This window comes from Grus americana, chromosome 20 (assembly GCF_028858705.1).
Source record: "Grus americana isolate bGruAme1 chromosome 20, bGruAme1.mat, whole genome shotgun sequence".
In the NCBI taxonomy this organism is placed as follows: domain Eukaryota; kingdom Metazoa; phylum Chordata; class Aves; order Gruiformes; family Gruidae; genus Grus; species Grus americana.
This window is the reverse complement of record NC_072871.1, coordinates 3,148,585-3,174,299: the sequence shown is the minus strand read 5'-3', so window position 1 is coordinate 3,174,299 and position 25,715 is coordinate 3,148,585. Positions and strand designations below refer to the sequence as shown.

Below are 25,715 nucleotides of genomic sequence, written 5' to 3'. Positions count from 1 at the left end.
ACAATGCGCATCAATTTATCGTGATGCAGGACAACAGGCTTGGGTTTTTTAAGGTTTATTTTACTTCAGATGAAATCAACTAATGATATGAATGGTGCAAATTAGGTAAAATGAGGCATTAAGTCCATAGGTGGGAGGTGTTCCCTTGAATTCTTACGATTTTATTATTTTTTAATAGGAAAAAAAGGCAAGTTGTGCATACCTTGCTGCTGCATCTGTCACAATGACTTTTTTCTTAAGCAGAAACAAGATCGTGGTTGTAAGGTGCTATGGATGGCAAATGTGGCATTTTTCTAATGACAGATTATGTAATTACTGGCACTAGTCAGATATTTTTTGCACCAAAACCTTTTTCTCAAATAATTGAAAATTACTGAAAATAATTCCCTAGGAAGACCCATAAATTTTTAAGAAAAATGTTTATTTTAAGTTCTACAGTTGGAAGTTTTCAGTTCTCTAATTGGAGTTTCAACTTTTCTGAGGAAACTAGACACCTTAATTTTAGGGAAAACTATGAACATTTTGTACTCCGAGGTTGGATTAATTGTTGCATTTCTCAATGTTTCTGTCAAATAGTCAAAGCATAAATACTCTTTCTTATTTCTGTGCCTTAATTGAGGAATAAGTAATTATTTTGCATGGCCACAACCCAGGACATAATACATCTGCATGAAACCTCTCAAAGTGACTTAGAACTTAAGGATAATTTCAAATTAATGATTTGCTGTTAAGATTCCTCTGATATGAAAGCTCATGATAAAAAGAGTTCCCAGCTCCACACACTGTCACCCAGCTAAACTTGTCCTCACTTGTACTGAATAATTTTCAGGAGCAGAGGTTTTCTAAACTAGGTCAGCAAAACAATGCAGGGATGTGTGTGTGGGAGGGGAATTACAAAGAGAAGTGGTATGGATTTATTTATTGGGTTAGTTAATTGCAGATCACTTCACAGACCTAGTTTAAAGTGCAGTCTAATGAAGAATTACATTGCCACAACTGAAAGTAAAAAAAAAAAAAAAAAAAAAATCTACCCAGGATGTTAGAAGCAATTTATTGAGGGGGGGAAAATGGGGTAATCTCAAACTGAATTTGCCAATGAATAAATTGAATGCAGAGCTGCTCTCAAGGACTTCCTTCTGCTGATGAAAATAAGATGGCCCATGAATAAACTTTGTTAGAACAAAATTAGGCATAAGGACTGTACGGTTTCTGATGCCATGGTGCTGTGGTGGAGTAGAGACATCACAGAATGTTTCCCGCTGGGAGAATTTTAGAAATCTGCTTTAGTTCTCAGTAGGGGAAGAATGGCCCAGGAGAAAATGTAGTCCATGTGGATCTCATACTGAGATTTATTTTTACAAAATGGGAGAATTAACTTGTGCTATGTTTTTTCTGTATTTCACAGCAAACTTGGAATTAAAAAGATTTTTCAGGCCAGAGTTTACAGGCATATTTTTCTTGTAAAATATGGGACAAAATTTTATAAAGCGCTCATCTCCTGTTAGCAATGTCCTTGTGTGGCACTATTCGTTGTAGCTCTCAAGAGGTTAGCACCATTATCCACACTTTGCATAGGAGACACTGAGACACCCACAGTCCCCTTGATTTTTGTTTCCCCTCATCAGGCTTCTGGGAGGCTGGGACTTGGAGGGTAATGGAAGCTTACACTTCTGGTAGACATGCAAAGCGTAATGGGAAGAATTAGAACCATCTAACTTCTTGAGAGGAAGGCGATTCCTGCATTTGGATTCAAAATGTTTGATAACATTCCCATTCCAGAGCTGCAGAAGGTATGCCCATGCTCATGTCATCCACAGCCAGTGTTTAACCCTGCTGGACTCCTTTCAATTATGTGAGATCCACTTGTTTGTAAATTTTGGGGTTTATGCCACAAAACAGGCTTAAGGATACCTTTTAGAGCAACTTGACAGTCGTCTTTTTTTCCAGCTGGAGTGACTGAGGCTAAGAATAAGCCTTTTTATGCAGCACATGGATTAAGCCAACTTGAAGATCTAATTACAAAGCAAAGGAAACAGCTTTTGCTGTTCCCAGAGTACAAATGTTGCCTTTCCAATTGCCACATGTTCAAGCTGACATCAGTCCCTGTAAAAAAAATACTGCAATGTCTAATGAAATGGGAGGTTTCTGCTGCGTAAATTCTGCATTGCTTCAAGGAAGCCAGCAGGTCAAGGTTTTGCATGAGTCCAGCAGATCCTTGAGGGTACCCTGAGTTGGTAACAGGACAGGAAAGCAGGGGCATAGCCCATTGTTGCCAGCTGCAGTGGCCTGGCCCAACTCCCTGTGGAGGAAGCTGAAGGAATGAAAGAGAATCAGGAGGGGGCTAGGAGAAGGGTGTGGAGAAAGAAACTGGGTTAGAAGTAGAAGAAGAAAACCAAGACACATTAATTGGGAACAGGATGGATTAAATAGATGGATTGTCTGAGGAATTGTTTGTCTATTTATTCTTGGCCCAGATTTGGATACCTAGGTGAATCAAATTATATTTTCAATATTTCCCATTTCTCTCTGGAATGAAACCATCCCTTAAACTTATTTTATTGCAAATACTTGTTGTGCTTGGGGTCTAAGTAAAGAAAAGCAGAGTCTCATCAAAGTGGTGTTCCTACCTTTTCTCTAGGCAGACTAAAGGTTGGGGCATTCAGTCAGCTGTAAGATTCTGGCTCAGTTTTCTCTTTTTCCTGAAAAGATTCAAACCTGTTTCTCCTGCATCCAAGTAGGTACTCTAATTATCAGGTTATAACTTATTTAAGCAGAAGAACACAGTTTCTTCCTCCTGGAACGTGGAAGATTTCCAAGTGGAAGATCTGCTGAGCATGTGAGTAGAGGCATTGCTGGCTGGTTATGATTTCTGCCTTAAACATGGGCATTTGGGACCTAGACAGAGAAGGGTGTTGAACCCTGATCGCTTGCCTTGTGTGTTTGCTTTCCCTTGAGCTGGCTGTGTACATATATAAAAGGGGCACAGGCACTCTTATGTTCATGGGGGTACTTGTTTTTTTACTTCTCAGCTGGTACTATTTGCTGAAGCTAACTAAATCTTGGGATCATAAGACTGAAGGTTTCCGTAGAACTGATGTTCACTAGGAATACAGCTTGCCATTTTTGACTTGCAGAAAGGAAAGAATTAAAGGCAGGTGGTGTTGGAATGGGAGAAATTCAAATAAGGCATTTCTGGGAGAAATTGGGTCTCAGCATGGAAGGATCTGACTCTAGCTTTAGCAGACTGTCTCCCTACAGCAGACCATGAAACTTTGCTGTTGGCCCAGTACTTGATCCACCCAATCATATAGTACACGCCTGATGGTGCATGTTTGCTTATGAGGAGCCACAGTACCAGACTAGCTTCTGCATGGATTTTGGTATATCCTTAGGTACAATTGCTCTCAGATTTGAGTCATGTGTGCCAGAGAATACTACAGAGGACCAGGCAACTGGCTGTGTGTGACAACTGGGTCATGGCACTGCACATCAGATCCATATGATACAGCAGCAGGCCATATCGGCACATGACTGAATCCAAAGTCCACAGCTTTAAGCACCTACAGTATATGTGGATGTCAAGGATATGCATTTGGAACAGTTGTCATTGTCCAAACTAAGAGATAGAAGTCATAAGGGTGAACAAAGAATTGAGGAAGCAAGCGAAGTGTTTTCCAGGTGATCACAGGTTATGTGGTTGTATGCATGTCCTCTGCTGATGTTTGGAAGTGGGAGTTGTTTAAAATCATTGGAACTTCTTTTTGAAGGTGTGACACTTGTAGTGATGCTCTGCTAGAGTTACCTTTCTGCTCTTATCTCCAGGATGGACTGACTGATATCTTGCAATTTAAAAATAAACAAAGCTGTTAATGGTGATTTATTGGTGATGCAGGGGATGGGTGTGAAAACTATGCATCCATTTCCAATTTTTCTTCTTTTAGTTGTTCTAAATGTTTTTTGTTTATTTTGAGATGGTAGTTTGGGAGAAGGCATCAGAGAGCAGAGATGCCTTAAAGGGAGCAAGAAAGAGTTTAGCTGTTACTATTAAAATGTCTTACAGAATTTATCAAGGTTGAAAATAATGGGATCTGAACAATTGCAAAACCTAAACACAGTAGGGTCTGTGTGTGTGGTTTCTTGAACAAACTCCTGGCAGTCTGTAGCAGGATTATCTATTTCTGTCAAATTCTCCTTAAAGGTGAACATATCTAATAGAGCCCTTAGGCTTCTGTTATTCTCCAGTTTCACTGAAATAAGATCTTTAAAAAAAAAAAAAAAAAGCATTGAACCAAGTACAAGTACAGTTATGTTTTGGGAAATTGGAGTCTTGAATGCTAGGAGAGATAAAGCATTTTCTTTGATGAAGTTGGCAGAGTGATTTACTTGCATATAGCCTTTCAGGACAGAGGTGACAGTGAATCGGAAAACAAATGAAAGTTCAGCTTCCTGCCTGGTGTAGGCTGAGCCTGTCAGCCCAAGAAGATGGAGGGATGCTCAGTGTAGTGGGTTATCTAGGCCCATTCACAGCTACAACTGGAATGTAAATAGTCTGAGCTCCTAAAAGAAAATGTTATCTTGCCTTGAATTTAAATCCTCTGTTTCAGCTTTCCAAGCCCTCAAACCTCTGGTGTATGTTTTTGCCACTGCAGCCCACAGGGAAATCTATTTTGCTGTTATTCTCTTCTGTCTCTCAGCCCTCTAACATGTTTCTCCTATCTTACCCTGCCCTCTGCCTCCCTTCCAGCCTCCACAAGCAGCCCCGAGAACAGGAGACCATTAAAGGAACCACTACAAAGAGCTCACTGTGCAGCCCCCCTGCAACAACGTCCAATTACAAAACACAGCACTGCATCTACGAGGCAAGAATTGCTGCATCTGCTCTGCAGAGCCCTGCTGAAGGTCAGTTTCCGACAGCAGTGATCTCTTCTTCACTGACACTTTTCTTTCCTTTCTGTGTTTCTAGCATTTCCTTCTGTCACTGTTACCCAACACCTTTTCTTCCACCTCCCCTACCACACACCATAAAATGATTTTGTATGTAGTCCCTATTCATTCATCTTCCTCTGGGGAATATAATTCCCCGTGGATTCTCTGGAAATCTGGAAAGTAGAGCTTTGCTGTCTTTAAAACACTTTCTCTCTCTTTTTTCCTTCCTTTCTCTCCTCTTAGAGCCCATTGAAAAAATATATATATTCCAGCTGTTTGAATTAAGTGTATGGCACAGTTTAGTTTTTACTAAATTCAGAATTTAGTAAATCATTCAGTGGACCCTTTGTTTTTTGAAAACTGCTTTTGCACTGAAAACAGACAAAGAAAAAAAGGAGGGGGGGGACACGACATAGGATGGAATCTGAAGGGCTTCCAAGAGAGCAAATTCTCTCTTTTGTAGCTGTAGGTCTCAACTGGGACGTTAACTGGCCCTTGCGGAGGTTTTGCAGTACTCCTAAGCACAATGACCAGACTCAGGACTGTGTCTGAGGCTGTAACAGGAAGATCTGTGCTGGGCAGGGGAGCAGGCAAGAGAGGGGTGGGCAGCAGTTAAGACAAGACACCTTAGACTTGTCCTGCATTTCTCAAAATAATGTTGACCTTGGCTTTGAAACCTTTCTTTCATATGCCCAGCTTGCATTTCATCTCTTTACTTTGAATCCTTTGGTATAATTTGTTTTATCTGGATTTTTTTTTTAAAGCAATTGTGCAGGGTCAGATAAATTCAGTGAAAATTAAATAACATGTAATTTAATTGTTCTTCAACTAATAAACAAGAACTGTGTTTGTTTTGGCAGCAAGAATGAAAGGTCTTAAATGGGCATACTTGGCCAAAAAGCCATAAAGAAGCACATTTGTACACATAGGAATGATATGTTTTCTGTATCCCCTCAAGGGTTTGCAAATTGAATTCGAATATGCTGGAGCAAAGCTCTGCTTGTTGTGCATACTGTAGCCCGTTCAGCTTGGCAAAATGGCTGAAGGAAGGAGCGGGCATTAGGGTGCCTCGCTCTTTCCTAATCCTCACTGATGAAACTCCAGATGTCAAATAGTAGGCATTACCTTTAACTTACTCATTATAAAGTTCAAGTTCAATTATTCTAATGTGTTTGCTCTTCCCTAGCTGCTATGAGGCTGTTTGTTGTGTTGACATAATTCAGTTTTTTAGCTTAGCACCGTAAGGGATGTGTAGTTGTAAGGACAAAACTGAAATAGTGGTGTAATATGGAGTTGGGCTGTTTATGCAGCTAATGGCCTGGTTTAGTGTCTCTCATCTACTATACAAAAACATCAGCTGAATAATGTTCTTGCAAATAAAATATCTTTGTAACGTCTGGATATTTAGAGCTTTCCTGGGGTATTTCTATCCCTGAGAGGACCAGCCTTGAACAGTCAGATGGAAATCACAGAAAACTGCAATGGAAAGCAGGGGGGAAAAGTGTTTTCTTGTTTCAGGCTGAACTTTCTGACATGTCCTCATTTAAACATTTAGAAAGAGCCCATAAAGCTGTCTTTCAATTTTAGCTAGCCAAGCATAGAGGGGAAACCCATTTCTTTACAGTGACAGCCAAATATTTTGGTGGCACTTTAACCACTCACCAGGAAACAAACTTCTTCATCAGAAATTGTTTTGAATGTGATTGTATTGTGTTTATGTGTTATATTTCCAGGCTAGAAACAAAATCCCCAAAAGTCTGGAATTTAATCAGTTATGAAGGGCATAACTGAAACCATGTGCTTGGGGGCAGCTAAGAGACTCCCAAGTGACAGCTGCTATCTTTATCCAAATCGAGTATTTTCCATGTCACAAGGCTGGGAGGGAGCAGCACCTTGCTAAAGTATTAAGGCTGTATTTTGGGACCAAAATTTGTCACTACCTCTAGCTTTTAACACCTCCACACAATCCTGATGAATAAAGTTGTGTGAAAATGGATCACTACTTGTGTGCTACCTCACCATTAACTGCTGTTAACAGCCAAGTGCACAAGTGCTCTGCTCCCCTCTGGTGCTGTCGTCTTCTAACCTGTCTCAACTGACAGTGCAAAGCACAGATCAAGGTTTTGCTTCTTGAAAAGCTATGTCAGCTGTACCTCTGCAGCCTCCATATGGATCATATCTGTGGTTGTGTATGTGGCTGATGCCTTCCTGCTGCATTTGAGGGACCCCTGTGGAAAGCCCAACTGCAGATGGGCTGGCTGGCAGACATATGGATGTTTCTGATGATAGGTGATTTTTGCAAAGGCTAGCATGGTAATTTTTTTTTTACAAGTTGTCAAAAGAGCCAATTTTTCACCACTTTTGCTACTGCCTTTAGCAATAAATTCCGCTATAATGACTTGGCTAGGCCTGCTTTGAGTTCTGTCTATATACAGACTGGTGCCCTTTTGCTAAATCCTTAAACAACTCTTGCTAAACTCCCTTGTGGCCATGCCTGATATGCAGTAACATACTGATGCTGAGTATGACCATGGATGGTTACAGTGCAGCTCTGGGATGTTTCCGTTTTTTTCTGTGTGTGCTTTGGCTTAATTCACAGTGGATTTCTTAGGGAAGATTTTAATTTCCACTGAATAGGAGGCATTCTTTCAAAGCCTTTCACTATGTTAAAAATCTTTGAGCTTTAATAATATGTTTAGCTCCTGCTGTTAACACCAAACAATATTTTGATTTGAGAGGACTAGTAGTTCACCTCTAACCACTCATTGCAAGCTTAGGGAAAAGGTGTGAGTGTTGAATTCAGCCATGTCTGCTGAGTAATCTCAAATGATACGTGGGATTATATAGCCCTAAAAGAGAAAAATTGCAGGGATCTATATAAGGGCTATTTCCTTTCTCCCCCTTGGTGAGTTTTTGAAATGAAGAAATAGATTGTTCTGAAAAAATGCAGAGCCTGGCTCTATGGTTTTGTGTGTGTATTTTAGTGCCCGCTGAAGCCACCTGTGTATGAATTGGCCTCTGTCTAGAAGCTGTGCAGCCATGCTGATGTGGCAACAAGCCTAGGGCTTTCAGAGACCTGTAAAAAGGTCCTTATGATTATTAGCCTGATGTAGGCTCGTGTCTAGCCAGCCTCAAATACAGGCAGAAGCATGTGGCTGCTTGCAAAGAGTGTTCAGATGAGCCATCCACGAATGCAAGCAAAGGTGACCGCTGGTCCTGTGTGTATGGCTACGAGTCACAGTGCCTCTTGACTGCCTTGGCTGTGCTGTTCTTTACCAGCTGGGGAGAAACAAGTCTCAGATAAGATACAGCTAGAGAGGTCAAAGGAAATCCTTTTCATTTGCTTTGAATGCAACCTACTGGGATTAAAAGAGGAAAGTAAGTAGTGGATCCGAAGTTTCAGCTATCCATTAGTGAGGAAGTGTCACAATCTTGGCTTAGGCTCAAGTTTTAACAGCCCATGTTTTCAGCTCTGGAAGCTGTGGGTTTGCTATCTGGAGGAATGACTTAGATGGTGTTTCTTCAAGCAGCTGGTTATGTGGAACTGACTCCCCTCCAAAGGTGAAAACACAAATATGGCAAATACCAAATACTAGGCCGTGCTGTAAAGAAATTGGGTCCCACTGTTTGCCCTCTGTTCGTCCATCCGTGGCCCTGTGAGTGAAGGTCCCTGGCTCCCATATTGAAAGCTCAGACAGAAATCCCCTGATTAACAGCTGACTAATGTTTGGCTGATAAAATCATTTAACCATAATCCCAAATGGTGAAGCTTATAAATGATGGGTTCACATTTTTGAGTGTACAGAAGGGGGTGGAAGGGGAGTTGCTGTTTTGATTCCATTCTTCTCATTTGCTTTTAACCTCAAAAACAGTTGGCATGGAAAAAGAATTCTCCAAAGACTCTGAAAATAGCAAATCTGAATAAGCAGAATAGTTTGCAAATGAGATAGCACAAGCACACACAGTATCCCAGCAGTAGTGCTAAGAGAGGAGGAACATCAGCAGTCACCTCCAAGAAACGAAGGCATTAATCTCAGGGGCAGAAAACAAAGAGGAAACACTGAAGCAGACACCTCAACATGACTCATTACACTATTTGTCTCAATTAACATGCTGAGACAATGGACTGATTATCTCAGTAACATTGGGTCATGTTATACCCAACAGCGTGTGTTAAGGAGGAATTAGCCTCTCATCATGAAGTTGTATATAATGCCCTCCTTAGACACTAGCTGAGTCATCAGTCATGAAAGAGGAAATAAATACTGAAGAGGAAAAGTAGTGAAATGATTAGAGCAAAGGATCAAGAACTCGGGGCTCCCTGCTCCAACCTCTGACTTTAGAATGACGCATTGAAGCCCTGGGCAAGACATCTAACCTTTGTGTGCCTCTCTTTCCTCAAAATGAGATAAATTATATCTGTCTCACAGGAAGGGCTGCCTTTTGACTCTTTTGTTATTGAACACAGTGTCTCATAGTCATTACTGGATATGTATCTCCTTGTTCCTATCAGAATCCAAAATTTCTGATTTAAAGCTACAAAGCTGACAGAAGTTAGATGGCTGCCCTAAGGTGCAAAGAAGGGAGATGGAAAAAAGGCACAAATGACATGACCATGAGAGGGGGGAGAGAGCCCTAAAATCAGGGAGGTAATGAGACTTTGACCATTAAGGTTTTTTTTCATTGTTTCACAGTGATAGATACAAAGGATGTTAAATGTGTTCTGCATGACAACAAATGCTTCTTTTAATCAATGAGCCATTGATGTTGCAATGCAATAATTAATGTTGTTAACTTGTGATTTTTTTAATAGAAAACATTTTCTTTTCCAATTCCTGTTCTGTCTCCTGGAAACTGTAGGGACAGGGATTTATGAGCTTTACTGTTTTTCTATTTAGTGGAGATTGATTTTTTTTTTTTTTTTTTTTTTAATTGATAGAGGAGATTGAAAAGGGGACTTGTCCTTCTTGAGCTGAGAAGTGAGGTGATGCTTCTCTGGTGTGCTCTAATTCTGTATAGCTAGGGGAAAATAGGTAAATACATTTCAGCTGAGATCAACACTGTTTTGGGAAGACATTTTATTAGTGAAACATTTGCAGAGACAGCAAGGTGGCAGAAACAGTCTTTGGTTTTGTATTTAATGAAGGTGGGGCAGCTGTTTGCAGTGTGGCTTCTCTGGTGTAGACTTTTAAAGAATCTGGTTTATCCTCTCTGTATCACCTCAGACTACTTTGGACTGTGGTATCTTCAAGAACTGGCATAACTTTGTGGATTGGCTTATGTTGCAGTGGGTGGGATGGAGGGTTTTAAATTACAAGTTAGTTACTGGTGTTGGCATCAAAGTGATTTATCCACAAAAGTTTACATTTGTTTGCCAGATGTGTGGTGCAGTTAGATATTGACGGGAGTTGCAATCTTGTAAGGAGAAGAGGGCTAGCTCTCCTGAAGCCCAGTCCTACCAACACACCAGAAGAAAGAAAGGTGAATGGAAATGCTAAAAGGGTAATGCAGCATCCCACTTTACATTGCCCTGCTTTTTCCCTTTGAGCCTTTTTCATGTGTAAATTACCAAAGAACAGACTTAAGAGTAAAGATTTGCTGCTGGCCTTTATGCTATCTCTGTGTCTCGCCTCTTGAATCATTTCACTTCTGTCTTTCAGAGAGCAATGGTGACTCTACCTCTCAAGACTCTGCTACGCTGCCTTACTATCATCTGTTTATAACACCTCAGCTCTCATGTCTGAATTTCTCCTTTTTCCCCTCTATGGTCCAGAATGTTTCCTCTTCCCTAAAAGACACTCCAGACACCCTCTGTGTCTGCTTGGTTACCCGAGCCTTTGCCACATGTCCCCTCAAGGTGCCAGCCTGTCCATTAAGATGCCACCATCTAGAATCAGGCCCTACCTATGCCTCCAGTAGGTAACTCTCCAGTTACATTTTCAGACTAAGTGTGCTCTTATGCAGCCTTGCATCAGACCCAGATCTCAGTCTCATATATTTTACTTCTCAGTAAAGCTTCTGTCTCTTCTGTTTCCTCCCTGTCTTTGCTGCAGTCTTTCTTCCTCCTCTCTCTCTGTCTTGCCTTCCATTACACCTGAGAATCTTTCTCCTTTACAAAGGAATAATAGCTTGTCATAGCCTAAACAGTAAAGAGTGAAGAGATTCTCTACAAGTGGTGTGGAGTCAAGGGCATGTTTGCAATGCAGTGCAGGCAGACTTTATTTGCTCTTCTGCTCCAAGAAAGCCTGACATGATCCAGTTCAGATCCACATCAACAGAAAGGCAAGGCTTAGTAACTTATGCTCTGTCCCCTGTTAAAACAGTTGCTACATGTCTGACCCACTGAGAGTATGAGTAAGGGAACTGCTTCAGTCCACGTGGATATGATCTAGTTCACCTGTAAGGCCAGATTTTTAAACAGAGTTTGCTACACGTATATTGTAAGGTTGGTAAAGCACTTGCATGTCCCATTTCTGTGGTATATCTGTGAAATTCTGGGCAAATGGTTGAAAGCAAAAACCTGCGTGATCTGCCATCTTATTTCTTAGAAAAATGGTAAGGTTGGCATGTACTGACAAGTACATATGACAAATAATGTTTACACATCTGGATGAATGAATATTCATAGAAAGGTTTTGGATCCATCTCTGCAGTTTAGTCTGGTTTTTAGAATCTCCTCTACCTTGTTCTGTGTAGGAAACATAATTGAGTCATTTACAGAATGTGGTACTTTCATTGACATGGAGCTGCATCTTGCTCCAAATATGTTTTCCACCACTTCTCTGCCAAAAAGCCACATAGGTAAGGAGGAGGAGTAAAACTCTCAGTATTGGTAAAGACTGGCTGCACAGGGAATGTATGTGAAACGCTGCTGCGATGCTGTACAGGGTTCCCTACGTGCTTGCAGGCTTCCTTGTGGCTTCCTTTGGTTATTCTTTGGATACCACTATTTCTTTTCCTGCTGGGACAGGGGGAATTTCATTCCCTACTGTGAAAATCGAAGGCAGCTTTCTGAATGAAATGGAGATGTTAGCAGGTAATCCAAAGGAATGGTCACAAAATGCTCCAATTTCCTAGGTAGTTGCCTGAAATGAAGGAGTCCTTTATTCAATGCTATTTTTAAAAGAAACAAGGCAGTTCTAGTGTGTTTGCATTTTCCAGTCTAACTCAAAGGGGGTGTCTCTGTGTGGTCAGTCCGTGAATAGGGTACCGTGCCTATATAAATAGATAATGATCATCCCAGTTTAGGCATAATTTTGAGTTTCAGTTTTGATAGCAATGTGACCAAAAGGTATGAGGTAGGTAGTGTATGCATGGTAGGTAATGATTTCCTGCGAGACAGTAATGTCTTTAACAGAAAAAAATATTTCAGGAGGGAGCAGGATCACTGCAGATAGTTGATAGCTTTTGCAGGGATTAGTGTTGTTAAAGCAAACACCTCAGAGTGTTCCTTGGAAAAGTAACGTCACGGTTGAAATTGTGCATGGTGTGCAAACTAATTACAAGTACAACAATGCTGAGCATGTCCAGAAACTCCTGACTAGTTTTTCCTTAAGCGAGGGGGAATTGCTTAACATCCAGATGTGATAAAGAGTAGGAAAGCCTAAACACATTTGCGGAGAAGGTAATTGTAGCAAAAAGCCGTCATGGCACGGCAAAGCTGAAGAGAAGCCCACTGGTTCCTGAGTTTCAGGCCATTGCTCTGGAAAGCAGGTGACAGTGAAACCCTGGTGTCCCTGGCTGGATTTGTTAGCTCTTTGTAGAGTTTTAACCCAAACACAGCAGGCAGGACAAACCAAATTGGGGAGCTGCTGTGGCTTTTCCACCAAACATAGTTACGGAGCAAACTGAAAACCAGACAACTAAAGGGTTTCACCATCTGTCACAAGGAGGTAAAAGACAGTTAATTACCCCCTGAGCTTTTTTAGGAAAAAAGTCTTCTATTTAACACTTAGATTTTTGGGTTTAGCAGGAAAGTTGTGGTTTCTTGCCTGTCTGCACAGAGGGCAAGTGAGCTGTAGGTTAAGAGCTGCTTTCCTCGAAAGCTGCCCTTGCATGCCTGGATTGGTTGCTGCTTTCTCATGGTAAACAATCAGCTGAAGAGGAGACAATGCTGAAGATGATGCCAGTTCCTGTCTTCTCTGCTCCTCTGATTCATCCCCACCCAAACCCAGAGCTACAACCTGTCGTCCTGAAATCAGTCAACCCCTGCAATATTGCCTGCTTCAGAGCCTGTTCCCTGGAGTCCTTGGTTAACAGTAGTAGGGAAATAGTTGAGGAATAACAAGAAAAATACTATGTGGTGATTGCATTCCTCTCTTTTCCTCACAAGCCTTCAAAAAGTAGCTGCCATGGCCTTTTGAGAAAGGTCAGTAAAGCCTTTAGAAAGGCAACAAGTTTGTGGTTTTCCCAGGGGAATGTCTGAGCATGGTGCACAGCTGGCCAAGCAAAATTGTGCTTTTGACTGTCACTGCAGGCTGTCTTTAAAAGAAGTAGCAGAAAACCAGCAGCGGTAGTGATGCATGAGATTTGGAAAGAGATAATGCTTTACCATCTGCCAGGTTATTTTGCAACTTTTGTGTCTGCCACTAAAGCAGTGGATCTTCTACATAAGTTATTTCTTAAAGGCACCTCGGTAGGGCTTAGCAGTTCTTGTTGAGATAAGGATCAAAGCCTGCAACGTGAACCTTCTCCCGTAATGTCTGTGCTTACAAGTGTTTGCTGACAGAAGTATTAATGGCAGAGAACTTAGTCTTGCTGAGTTCCCTTGCTCTTGTTGTTTATCTGGTGAAGCCCAAAGGCTGAATATGGATCTGTTTATATTTTTAGCAGTTTGTTTTGTGGCAGATGACTGTGCATTGAAGCATTCATTTCTTCTACTATAGTGCAAACAACTATGGTCTAAACTTGTTTGTTTACAAATCAAAATGTTTGGATAGCAGACTTCCCTGGGAGACACTCTAAATCCAGGGAGTGAAAAATACTGTGCTTTCAAGTTACCTCTTTTAATGGAAAGTAAGAAAATGAAACATATCTGATTGCATTCTGTGTCGGAGCTTGTAGCTGGTTGAGACATTCAGGTCAACTTTGTTCTTGAGTACAAGATGAGATTCTTATTTTCTTCCCTGCTAGTGAAGAAAAATAATGATCAGTGTAAAATGGCAATTAAGAACACAAAATTCCCAGGAGAAGATGCTGTACAAATGGCTTTTGATTGCTTGTTGATGTCTTTATTTTGGCAGTGAACTGTTTCACAAAGACTTTAATCCATTTTTATATACTTATTACTTGACAAATGAGGCTTGGGTCTTTTAAAGACACTAGAATAAAATAAACCTGAAATCATAATAAAAGCAGCTTGATAGTCTTCAGATGTGAAGCTTGCAACAATTACTTTTTGGCCTCTTGAAACTAGGTTTCTCCAAGTGGTGGGGTTTGCTGGACAGTCTGATCTGCATTGCTGGTGTGATGATTGCACTTCCTACAGGCACACACTGAAGACCTTCAGAGGAAAGAGGAGCTGTATTCCAGTAGCTGGTTCTTGATTCTTATAAAGGTGTTTTAAAAACAAACAAAAAAACCCTAAAACAAACCACCCCCAAACAAACAAAAAAACCCCAAAGCAAAAAAAGGGAAATCATAAGAAAAACAGGGCTTCTATTAATCTTCAGATGTAAAAACGGCCACAGTTCTTTGGCCTCCTGAAATGGGATTTTCCAAGTGGTTTGTTTTACTTAACAGTTTCTTCCTATTGGCAGCAACACCATCAAAAATTCCCTGTCATCCACTGCTGGTGGTGTCTGCAGGAAACGCCAGTGCTCAGTTTCTTGGAGTCAAGCTGCAAACACTGTCAGGACTTCTCTAACAAGCTGCATGCTCAACTTCATGCAGAGAATCATTTTACTAGCAGAAAAAGGCTGAATGGATGATTGGGAATTTTTTAAAAACTTGGTGCCAGTAGATTTCCAAAGCTGTTCTTGGAAGTGGAGTGGTTTTGATTAAACTTATCTGGAAGAGTTCTCTCTCTCTAACTGGAATTGGTGGTGAAAGTCAGAGGAAGGGAAGTGTCTCGGGCTGGCTGGTGGCTAAGTGGATGAAGTCAGATTCAAGTTATCCTCTTTTTGCAGAGGTGTATTGTGGTAACTCAGTCTGATTCAGGAGGGTGACCAGGTTATCAAAACCTGTGTTTAATTACTTGTCTAAAAGTGGGGCAGTTTGGATAGGAAAGACTTGCTGTCCTGCTGATTAAGATGCTTTCCTGAGATGTGATACTTTGAGCAGTAACTTGAACCTGCTTCAGCACAATTCTTGGGAGTGCAATGGACACTAATTTCTTAGCTATTTCTTGGGGTTTATGTTTCGTTTTCTGAATAGAATGAAAATGTTTTGATTTCATCTTGATGTGGCATGAAAAAAATCCCTTTGAAGCTTTACTTGTTTTATAAAATGGAATTTTATTTTTTTTCCAATCAGCTTTTGTAATGAAATGTTCTGATGTTGCTGCAAATTCCAGAACGTGCTGCAGAGCATGTGTGAGCATGTGAGATATTTTGAATGTGGTGACTACTGCCCTGTTGCCTGAATCAGTGTCTTGATAACACAGTCTGACATCCACTACACTGACTGCAGTGGTAGTCATCATCATTTTTACTCTGATTTAGTTACTGGAATGCAAGATTTTGTGCTTAATTTTCATCTGTATTGGAATTGCCTTGGATTATTCTTTAAAAGTGGATGGCAGATGTGAGTTACCGTCCTTCCAACATCCCACTTGCACTCCCAGAGAAGTTTGTGTGAGATTCATGTCCTAACTGCAATAAGCAGCCTGCTGTCCTATGCAGATGTGGCACTGACTTGTTTTAGCCCTGATGCTGTAATGTGTTAAGCATCTTCATGTCGGCCTGACTTTACAAATGAGTAGGACTCTCAGAAATTTGCAGTGACGTGTATTGCCCTGGCAAATCATTTTCATGTGCCTCATATGGAAGAATAGGCCAAAGCCATGCTCTGCACTAGAAATGAGTAGAACGATTCAGAGAATAACATTGGGTGGATTTGTTTTAAATATTTGTAAGTGTCGAGGTATTTTGCAGAATAACTTTTGAGTGTTGCAACAGTATTGTTGGTTTTATCACCATTGTTATGAAATAGGAAAAATTCTCAAGTATCTCACAGAAAGGAAGTCAAAATAAGTTGAGGTTTTCTGCCTAGAATTTTGCTTCTAGAATACAAGCTTTAAAAAAGCAAGCATACAAGGAAAATGTAGGCTGTAAGGAGAAGACAACTCAGAAGGGAGCAGGATTCTTCCAGAAGTCAGAAAAGCATCAGATCTGAAGCACGGTTTGGGGTGAAAGATGCTCTTTTTGAATGTGTGGATCCAATTAAAATTGAGATGGAGTGGGCATCCTTTGCTGGAAAGTTGCGTGTACCTAACTGATTAACAGTGGAAATGAGGGTGAATGATTATGGCAAGAATTTTTTTGCTTTAATAACCAGGAACATTCTATTTAGGAGAAGAGGGTATGATGCATAGGCATGCCAGAGCATCCCTGCAATTTCAGTCTTGTGTAAAACCAAAATTTGGAGAAGGATTAGCAACCACATGGGACAACATGGGGAAAGATGAAGTAATGTTATCCCTTCTAAAAATATGTGGTTAAAAAAAAATCTTATTTGAGAAAAGTTTTAGGATTGTTCCGTTCATACCAAAACAAGAGCATTATTTACAGTTGCTATAAACGTAAATGGTCTATGAGCTCTTGAACAATACCAGCAATGAATTAGAAAGATGAGCTCTGCTTTTCTGAGTTCGAATGGAGCCATTGTATAGGCATGAACCAACTCCAAACAGGACCCAGGCACTTGAAAAGCTGCACTGCAAGTCATGGTAGGGACAGCCTTTGCTCAGTCTTCACAGAAGTGACTTTGATAACTAGCCCTTTTAAAGTAAAACTTTACTGAAAGTAATTTTTTCCATTTTTGTGAGAACAGAAATCTGGCTTAATGTGTATGCTGCTAAACCACTTGGGCTCAGAATTTAATTTACGAGCAATAAGGATCACTTTGTCTTTCTGTTTCCTGAAATGCATGTTTTCCTACATGTCTTTGCTCCATTCCTTCCAGTAGTTAGTTCTGCCTAATTACACCGACTGTCACAGCATGAGCAGGTGGTAAGCACTGCAAAGAGCTGTGCTATCCATTTTCCCAACCAGAAGCTGCCTCTAGTGTCACTAAGGTTTCCATAAGGCTTGTTTTGCAACTTGTTCTGTTTTGCAGAGCTAACATTTTCTCCAGCACACGCTGATTTTTCTTTCTGTCAGCCTTTCAGTTCAACTATAATAAAGTTTACAAGAAACTCAACTAGTTTTCACTGTTGCTTAAGACATTTTGCTGATCCCTATTAAACAATTTGCAGATTCTTGTGCTTTACATTATAAATTACTGTATATAGTGCATCTAACTGCTGAAGGCAGCTAGCCGTATATGCCTCATTATAAGCTTTCATGGTATATCTCACATCTTTGAGCAGTTTTCTAGTTCTGTTGCAGCTCAGTCTTGCAACCATGCATGTTCCTCAGGGAGCGGAGCCAGTACTGATGGAGAAAAAACAGTAGCAGGTTCTGAATAAGTCACTGTTGCTACTTGAACCATAATGCTGCCCTGTCAATGACAGAGGAATTGGTGGCTGACACTAGGGAAAGTGCCTGATCTAGTTGTTACTCATCTTTTCTCTAACTGTGGAAGCAAACATAAGTCTGTGCAGCTTTCTTTTTTTGAGTAGGATTTGTGGTTGGTGAGAGTGGAACTAATTTGAGTAACATAACTAGTTCAAAAAGAATCACTTCTTTATAGTTGTCCTAAATTAAAATCAAAACTTGGCTTTATATTTTTCTGAAGTATATATTGTCTGTATTTTATTTGTATGTTCTTAGCCCACTTGTCATATGCTGGGGCAAAAAACCCTCCAACCCTTAGACAAAACAACTTTCTTCTAAATTAGACGATCTGCTCTGCTTGGTCAGCAAGCCACTATTAAATTTTCTGTATTTGATGTTTGAGTGGTATGTAAAAGGAGATTGCACAATAAACTGTGTTCTTAATTTACAAATGAATCAACATCTTACTAAGAAATAAATCTCATAAAAATCCAGCCAGCATATTGATATACACCAGCTTTTATTATTGTTTTGTTGTTTCTGAGAAGTCACCCAGACCGAAAACTTAAAGAAAGTTCACTATCCTTTTCTAGTTACAAGGAGCAACATAAAAAAGGCGGCTTTATGATAGGAGAACTTTTCTGTTCCCTTTTTACCTGCTCTGTCTTGGATGGCACCAAGGACGTGCTTTTCACACTTAGATTCTCATGTGAAATAAGAATTAAAAATGTCTACTAGATAGATATTTCTTAGAATCTTGATAAGGTTAAAAGTAGGATAGATTATTCCTCTATTCTTACAGCACATGTAATCATGTAAACTTGGAAAGCTGACTTTGCACATCCAATGCCTGCATTTCCAGGCAGGAGAGGAAGACTAGCTACAGGACCTTGGGTACCCTGCTGTCCCTCTGAGCGTGTAAATCTACTGCATAGGCACTGCAGTTATTCTTTGTGCTCTCACTCAGCTGCCAGCTTGCCCTGGTTTACCCCAAATCTCTGAATCTTAATTTCTGCTAATTTATGTTCATCCATGACAATACTAATGAAGCCGGCAGCTCTTTCACAGCTAAGCTCTAGTAATTTTCACAGTGTAGGTGTTGCTTTCTCTAGCTTGTGTGTCTGATGCTGGACTTGGAGAGTGCTTTGACCTGCTAGGAAAAAACTTCAGGTGACAGTGTTCCCTGTTCTGTCCCGTTACTCTGTAGTAAATTCTCCTTCTGCCTGGCTCAGACTTGCGTACAGTCTTCTCTAGCAGCTCATCTGGGGTGAGTTGCTGTCTCACTTCAATTGCTCCACTTGATATGGAATATGATACAAATATGGGAACAGCTTCCTGTCCTTGCTCCAAGAAATATTTAGCTAATGACACAAAGCAGAGCAAGTTCATGAGGAGAAGCTGAGAGACTGCCAGCTGGTAATTAGTGACTGCTGTGGGAGCTTTGACTCAAGGGTTACCATCCTTGCTCCAAATCCAACAAAGCTGGGTCTTGGTCCTAAGTCTCTGTCACCTTAAATGGCTTTGGCTGTTGACTTTGAGTTGAAGAGGATAGCACTGCCTCTTCTGGATTTTGTGTGAGATAGAGAGCACCAATGCAGGTGAATCCTAGGAGACTGTTCTGGAGATAAGCATGACCTTTCAGTCCAGTATTAAACATTGGATTTTCTTTGGACTCCACCTCCTAGCCATTTTCAATATCTTAATGATCTGTTTGATGTACTGGCTTCTTCCTGCAAAACCTTATGAGAGCACTCCTTTTTTACTGGGTAATTAATGAAGTGTTTGCATTTCTCATTAATCCCAAATGTCTGGGCATAGGATCAAGAACCTATCCTTATTTACCTTGTTCTTTGAAGATTTTTATTCTAAACGTGAAGGTTCTCACCTCAGCTGCAGCTAGAGAGGTGAATAGATTAGGGGTAAATGAAGTGTTGAAATAAATGGAATTGAAACAGTGTAAATGAGACAGAAGTGGAATCTAAAGTGATATTTTTCAGCTTGCTCAGAAGTTTGCCTGCTTTTGTTGCTCTGAAATCAAGGTATAAATTGCATTGGGTCAGCTGATCTCAAAGCAGCATCTCCTAGTCTTGAAAGTGTTTTGCTTTGTGATACCCCTGTAAGATAGGATTGATGTTGGGGTTTTCCAGGTGAGGAAGAGTGGCATGAAAGGGCTAAGCATCACCTGAATCACACAGGATTTCTGGTATGGGGACAGGTAAAGTTGAATACACATCTTTAGCAAGTACTTCAATCTCTGACCTCTTAATTACTGGAGTGAATTCTCTGTATATGGGAGAAGACTAATAAATGAAGGTTAAGCAAAGCTGAAGCCTGTGCTGTTAATGTCTCTTAGGTAAAGTTTTCCGCTGTTCCTATAGTCATCTTTAAGTATTTCAAGTTGTTGTTGGTTGTGTTTGTTGTTGCGTTTGGGTTTTTTTCTCACTGTAATACTGTTATTAGCAATTGGGGTATTACTGATGACAAACACAAAGCATGCTCGGCAAGAAAGATGTGACCAAAGCTGAGATGAAAATTCTATCTACCTGTACCCTTCTAAAAGAAGGGTGGGAAAGGTCTTCACTAGGTCTTCAAATGTGCTTCATTACAATGAAGTGAGGTATTCTTTTCTGACCTCGAGGGAAAACCTCAACCATGTGCCTCTGGGCAGTATCCCTGGGTCACAGCAAGTATATTTGCCCAGGCAGGATTACTCAGAAAGCCCACATGATTTAGGGAGGCACAAGAGATTGTGCTATTTGGAAAACCATGTGCCACAAACTTATTACCGGATGCACAGTCACATGAAAACAATTGTTTAAATGCTAAATGAAACCTTGTAACAAGGCCCAAAGCTCCCTGTTTATGGTCTGATTAGAGCCCCAGCTGCCTTTGTGAGTGATTTCCCTGACTTCATGGCCCAGGAGGCAAAGCTCCAGCTGTGTTTCTGGGACAAAGGTGTCCTGTGCTGCCCCAGGAGCGCCACGCGGAGGTGGCAGAGGAGGAGGAAGCCACCCCAACCCAGAGCACCAGGGACGTGTAGAGGAAGTGACTGCGTACCGCTTTTGAGGGGATAGTCTTACAGAGGAGGACTTGGCTGAAACCCTGGGAATATGATTTGGCCTAGGGCCACGCAGAAGCTGGGAATGACCTTAAATAGTAGTGTAACTTGTGTTAGCATGTGCTGCCTAAATGGCAGCGAGGGACATCCCAGGCTGCTGACTCACCGGCTGATGGGGTGAGAGCTGGCGACGCTGCGTCTTGCTCAATGTGGAAGATGAATGCTGCATTATTCATCACCGTTTAGGATGGGATGTCGTAAGGTGTCCATAGACTCTTGCAGGAATCGACACGTCCTAATTTCCTTTGCATCAGAGCAGGGAGTCTGTGTTTCTGTGGAATAGAGGCCGCCGGCTACAAACTTTGGCAAAAGCCAAATTTAGCTGAAATCTAGATCAGGCTCTGGATGTGCTGCTTGGGTGTCTGCGTGGATGTTCTCCTACCATTTTAACCAGGAAGCTCTATGGGCATTTCCAGTCGTATAGAATGGTTGTGCTTCAGAGGCAAAGAATCATCTGTTTAAAAACAAATAAAAATTAAGCCTCCCATTTTGAATAAAGTTTATAGAAGTGTGTACTGGGTGTAGCTGGCAAGGTTTTGGTGGTAGGGAGGCTGCAGGGGCCTCTGTGAGGAGAGGCCAGGGCTGCCCCATGCCTGACACAGTCATCTCCAGCTGCTTCACTGCAGGGCACAGCTTGGCCTGTGAAAAGAATGTATTTTAAAAGGGGCAAAATGCTGCCCAGGCAGTGAGGGTGAGGAAAAAAGTGTGAGGAAGCAGCCCTGCGAACACCCAGGTCAGTGGAGGAGGAGGGGGAGCAGGTATTTCCCTGCAGCCCGTGGAGAGGACCACAGCAGAGCAGAGACCCATGCCGCAGCCCTGGAGGGCCCCGTGCTGGAGCAGGGGGATATTTTCTGACAGAAACTGTGGCCTGTGGAGGACCTACGCTGGAACAGGTGAAAAGTGTGAGGAGGGAAGAGTGTCAGAGAGGAGTTGTGGACTGACCATAACCCTTCATTCCCTATCTCCCTGCACTGCTCAGGGTTGGGGGGCGAGCAGAGGAGTCAGGAGTGAAACTGAGCCTGTGAAGAAGGGGTTGGGGGTGGGGGAAAGGTGCTTTAATTGGCTTCTCACTTTCCAGACCTATCTTAATTGGCAATACATTAAATTACTCTTTAAAAAATTGTCTGTTTTGCCTACAGCTGTAGTTAGTGAGCCATCTCCCTGTCTTTATCTCAGCCCACATGTTTTCCATCTTGTTTTCTTCCCCTGCCCTGTTGAGGAGGGGGAGTTTTCTTAGTCTTCTAACATTTAACCAAAATCTCCTCATAGAACCACCAATGCCTTGGCATCAGCATCTCCATCAGAGCAGCCACCACTGCCCACGGCCTTGGCAGCTGCTGCACCTCCCTGGGAGGTCTGTGAGAAGTGCAGGAGGTACCGTACAGCTGGAAGCTTGGTAAGCACAATTTACAAACACTTACTAATTCTAGATGGGAATATAATGTTACCTTGGGCTAATCGTTTTAAAATAAATCATCTGAATCAGACACCTGCCTAGGTAATCACCATAGCAATTTCAAAACAAACAACAGTAACCTTAAAATTACCAAGAGAACTTAAAGAAAATGAGGACTCGAGCTGCAGTTTTAGAGAGTATTTAAGATTATGCCTATGTGGTCTTCTTCCAGGCAGACGTGAGCTTGTTACCACATGCACTGAACTGACCAAAAGACACATGATTATGTAGGACACTCTGCCTGAACTAGTACATGCCACATCTCTGTAGACCTCATTAACTGGGCAAAAGTATGTACCTGCAAAAGCTCTGCCACGCTAGGTTCAAAGGGGCTTGTGGCTGTCTGGACCTGAGCACGGGTGGAACAAACTCTTGCCTGTATGCTGGATACCATCTCAAGATATCCAAAGTGAATCAAGAGCCGAAGCTTATTGCCTGTCAGTGGATCACCAGTCCCTGAGCCGCCCTGGTATCCACAATGTTCAGTGGATGTTCAGCCCTCGAGTTGGTCAGGGAACATCTTCCTAATTATGTATATACGTATCTTTCCCTGGAAGAGTCATACGTGCAGCTGACTGAGCTGTGTGAAATCATCATTTGGATTAAAGAGAAAAACAGTATACATGATTAAATGAATATTAAAAGGAGTCTGAAGGAAGGAAAAGGGCACCCATATAGCTCACTCTGGGGTATCTGCGTCAACAAAGCCAGAAAAGCAGCTGTTGGGATTGTTAGCAGAGAGCTCTTAAGTGATGATGTCTTCACATGAAAATGTGCAGTTAGCATCCTGCTGTGGTAGTATCAGCAGCTGCTTCTAGCTTCAGCCATTCTCTGGAGTTCAGGCTTCACATGCAAACCAGCTGAATTCTGTCTCCCCACATCGAGGGGGGAATACTAGGCACTTGGACTGGCTTCCCTGCTCTGATAGGGAAGAATCAACGAATTCACAGTTCAGGAATGCTCCTAAGAAACCACAACAAGGGAATATGAGCGATGGCAGACATGGAAAGTCTGTGCACCACAGACCCAACTTCCCTGCAGAGAAGGGGAAGAAAAGGAGAGGGAGGTGGGGATGACCCAAAGAAGGAAAAGCTCTGGGATTTCTGACTCATCTCCCTTATGGGCTCTTAAAGCAGCACATCATGCTGCTGCATATGGAGAACATGGGATTTCCTGGTGGCACCTGTAAGAGTCTGGGGCAGGTCTTGCCCCTCTGGCCCTCCCCTTGGTATTTGTGAGCTGGGCTGGGTGTCGTGCATGTGTGTAACGGCTCTTGTGGCTGCACCTCGTGGAGGAAGGGCATTGAATAAGGAAGTGGCTCCCAGGTAACTGGTGATCTTCAAAGACACATGGTGAGAAGGATTGTATGCCACAGACCTGTAATTTTGCAAAGAACAAGACCTTCGATGTGTGATTTATTTAAAAACAAAGCACACAAACACCCCCCCCCCCCCAAACTCAAACAACTAAACACAAAACAGAGAGAAAAGGGAAAAAACCCGCCATTAGAAGTATATTGCCGATATAACCTGTTTCTAATGGTATCTCTCCCTCATCCATCTTACAAAGCAGACAAGTGTAAGCTATAAAAGGCAATTCATAGAAGAATGTTTCTGGCTTTACAGATCCTAGAGATGTGCTAGCTCTGTATGTTGTTTATGTCTTTTCACTTTAGTTTTTTTTCCAAAATGACCGGTGACTTTGGATACCCAAAAGTGGGATGGTTGGGACATATGTGCAAGTACATACAGACAAAAATCATGTGGCGGGTGTGTTTAAAAAGGAAAAGAAAAAATACAGATGTTTATACATAATGGCAATGCTGTAATTTCTCCAATATGTTAAGAGATAAAGGACAGACCAAACAACAAAAGGAGCACCATAAAAGATTTTGAGATATATTTTTAATACTAGCCTCACTTAGTCTTTGATTATTTTTTGTTGCAGTCAGATGTTCCTAATGGAAAATTACAACATAGCATCAAACAACTCTGAGTTAATGAATGTGAACAGTAATTCTCATGTGACAAACACATGTTTATAAAGTGTGATAATTATTAACAATTGTAAAAAATAGTTGTGGAAATACTTTTTACTCTTCTCAGCGTAGTGGTGTAAGTACCTACAAAAGACAATTTTTCAGCTGGGTTCTGGGGAAAAATTCTCACTTGGGACCAAATACCACTTTGGGTTATAAAATAGCAAAATCTCATTTCATGGACCGTTGTGTTTACATCACAGCTTTTGACAAGGGCTGTCCCCGCTTTGACAATACTCTTTTCATACCCTTCTTTCCCCAGCATACCGAACAACCCCGTATGCTTCCCAGAGCAACTCTGTATCTGCAAAAATTTTTTGAGACCGATAACCCTGCTGACTTCCTGTCTACACAAGAAAACATGCAGGAGGTGGTTGTTCCTGCTAAAGAAGTCATGTTGTCTGGCTTAACAATTTCACATGGTTGTATATCTAGATACCAGTGCCCTAAAAGCTTGATTCTTCTGAATAAATGCATACTGTACATGCTTGATTGTCTGACTCATAACACTGGTGCCAGGACTTTAGCTTTTCATTTCTATTTATTCACCACGGGAAACCTAAAGTACAAATACATTGGATGAAAGCCTGGCTCCAGTGATGTTGAGGACAAAATTCTCATTGATTTCTGTAGGCAGAGAACTTCACTTCTGTGCTTTTGCTTGTACTTTACTGTTCCTGGCCTAGGGCTAAAGTGACATTTGAAAAGGTTCTGTTACCCCTAGTGATGATGAATTCTAGTGGCACTTCCAAACACAGCCCATGTGTACAAGAAGCGTCTGTTTCTATCCTGAAGAGCTTGCAGCTTATGAAGTAAGCCAGGTTTGAAGGAGTGTGCAGTAAAGATTTTTTTCACTGTAACACATACTCAGACCTTGAGTTTGTTTGAAGGACCCTTATGCCAGGCCGTAGGGGAGGAAAAGGTAAATGTGGCAGACCTAGGTATTGATTAGCTTTTAGCAGCACACAGAAGTTTGGTAACAAGTGGTCTCCATGCGGATGAAGCTTGTGCCCACCTGTCCCACAAGGAGAGGCCGTGTCCAAACAGCCCAGATTTTATGGGTCTTTCAGTGCTAAAGCAGCCCCTTGGTGTGTGAGCTGCCCAGCACACACTGCAGCAGCACTACGCTTACTCTGAGTTGTGCTGCAGGTACCTAGTTTTGCTATTTCTCTACAGAAGTGAAAAGAATTATTTTGGATTATACTGTAGTTAGGGAGCTGGACTTGGCTGTAGCCTTCTTATTAACACATTGCAAGGGCTCCCTGTCTTTTCATATGCTTTGTCAAGTACAAATTCTGATAAAGAATCTTAAAAAAAACCCCAAAAAACCCCCAGACACCCCTCACCCCCCAAACCCTAACAAAACAAACCAGGCACTTAGGAACATAAAATTTCAAGGAAAAAAAATAATCACATATCTTAAAGTGCTTAGCATCTGAGTTGAGAAAAGTCCATTGGTTAAAAAAAAATAATACTGACAGCTCCCTAGTGCCCAATTAATCATTTGCTTTTAACAACAGA

At 41.5% G+C, this 25,715-nt stretch overlaps 1 protein-coding gene across 1 annotated transcript in view; it reads left to right on the top strand.

The window, feature by feature from the left end:
- The first annotated feature begins 4,754 nt into the window (after positions 1 to 4,754).
- The window catches only part of TNC (tenascin C), a 121,923-nt gene continuing 100,962 nt past the window's right edge, over positions 4,755 to 25,715 (top strand). The window contains exons 1-2 of the mRNA XM_054848401.1: positions 4,755 to 4,899; positions 21,970 to 22,096. The gene's annotated coding sequence lies outside the window, so the exon portion shown is untranslated. The remainder of the gene's footprint in view (positions 4,900 to 21,969; positions 22,097 to 25,715) is intronic.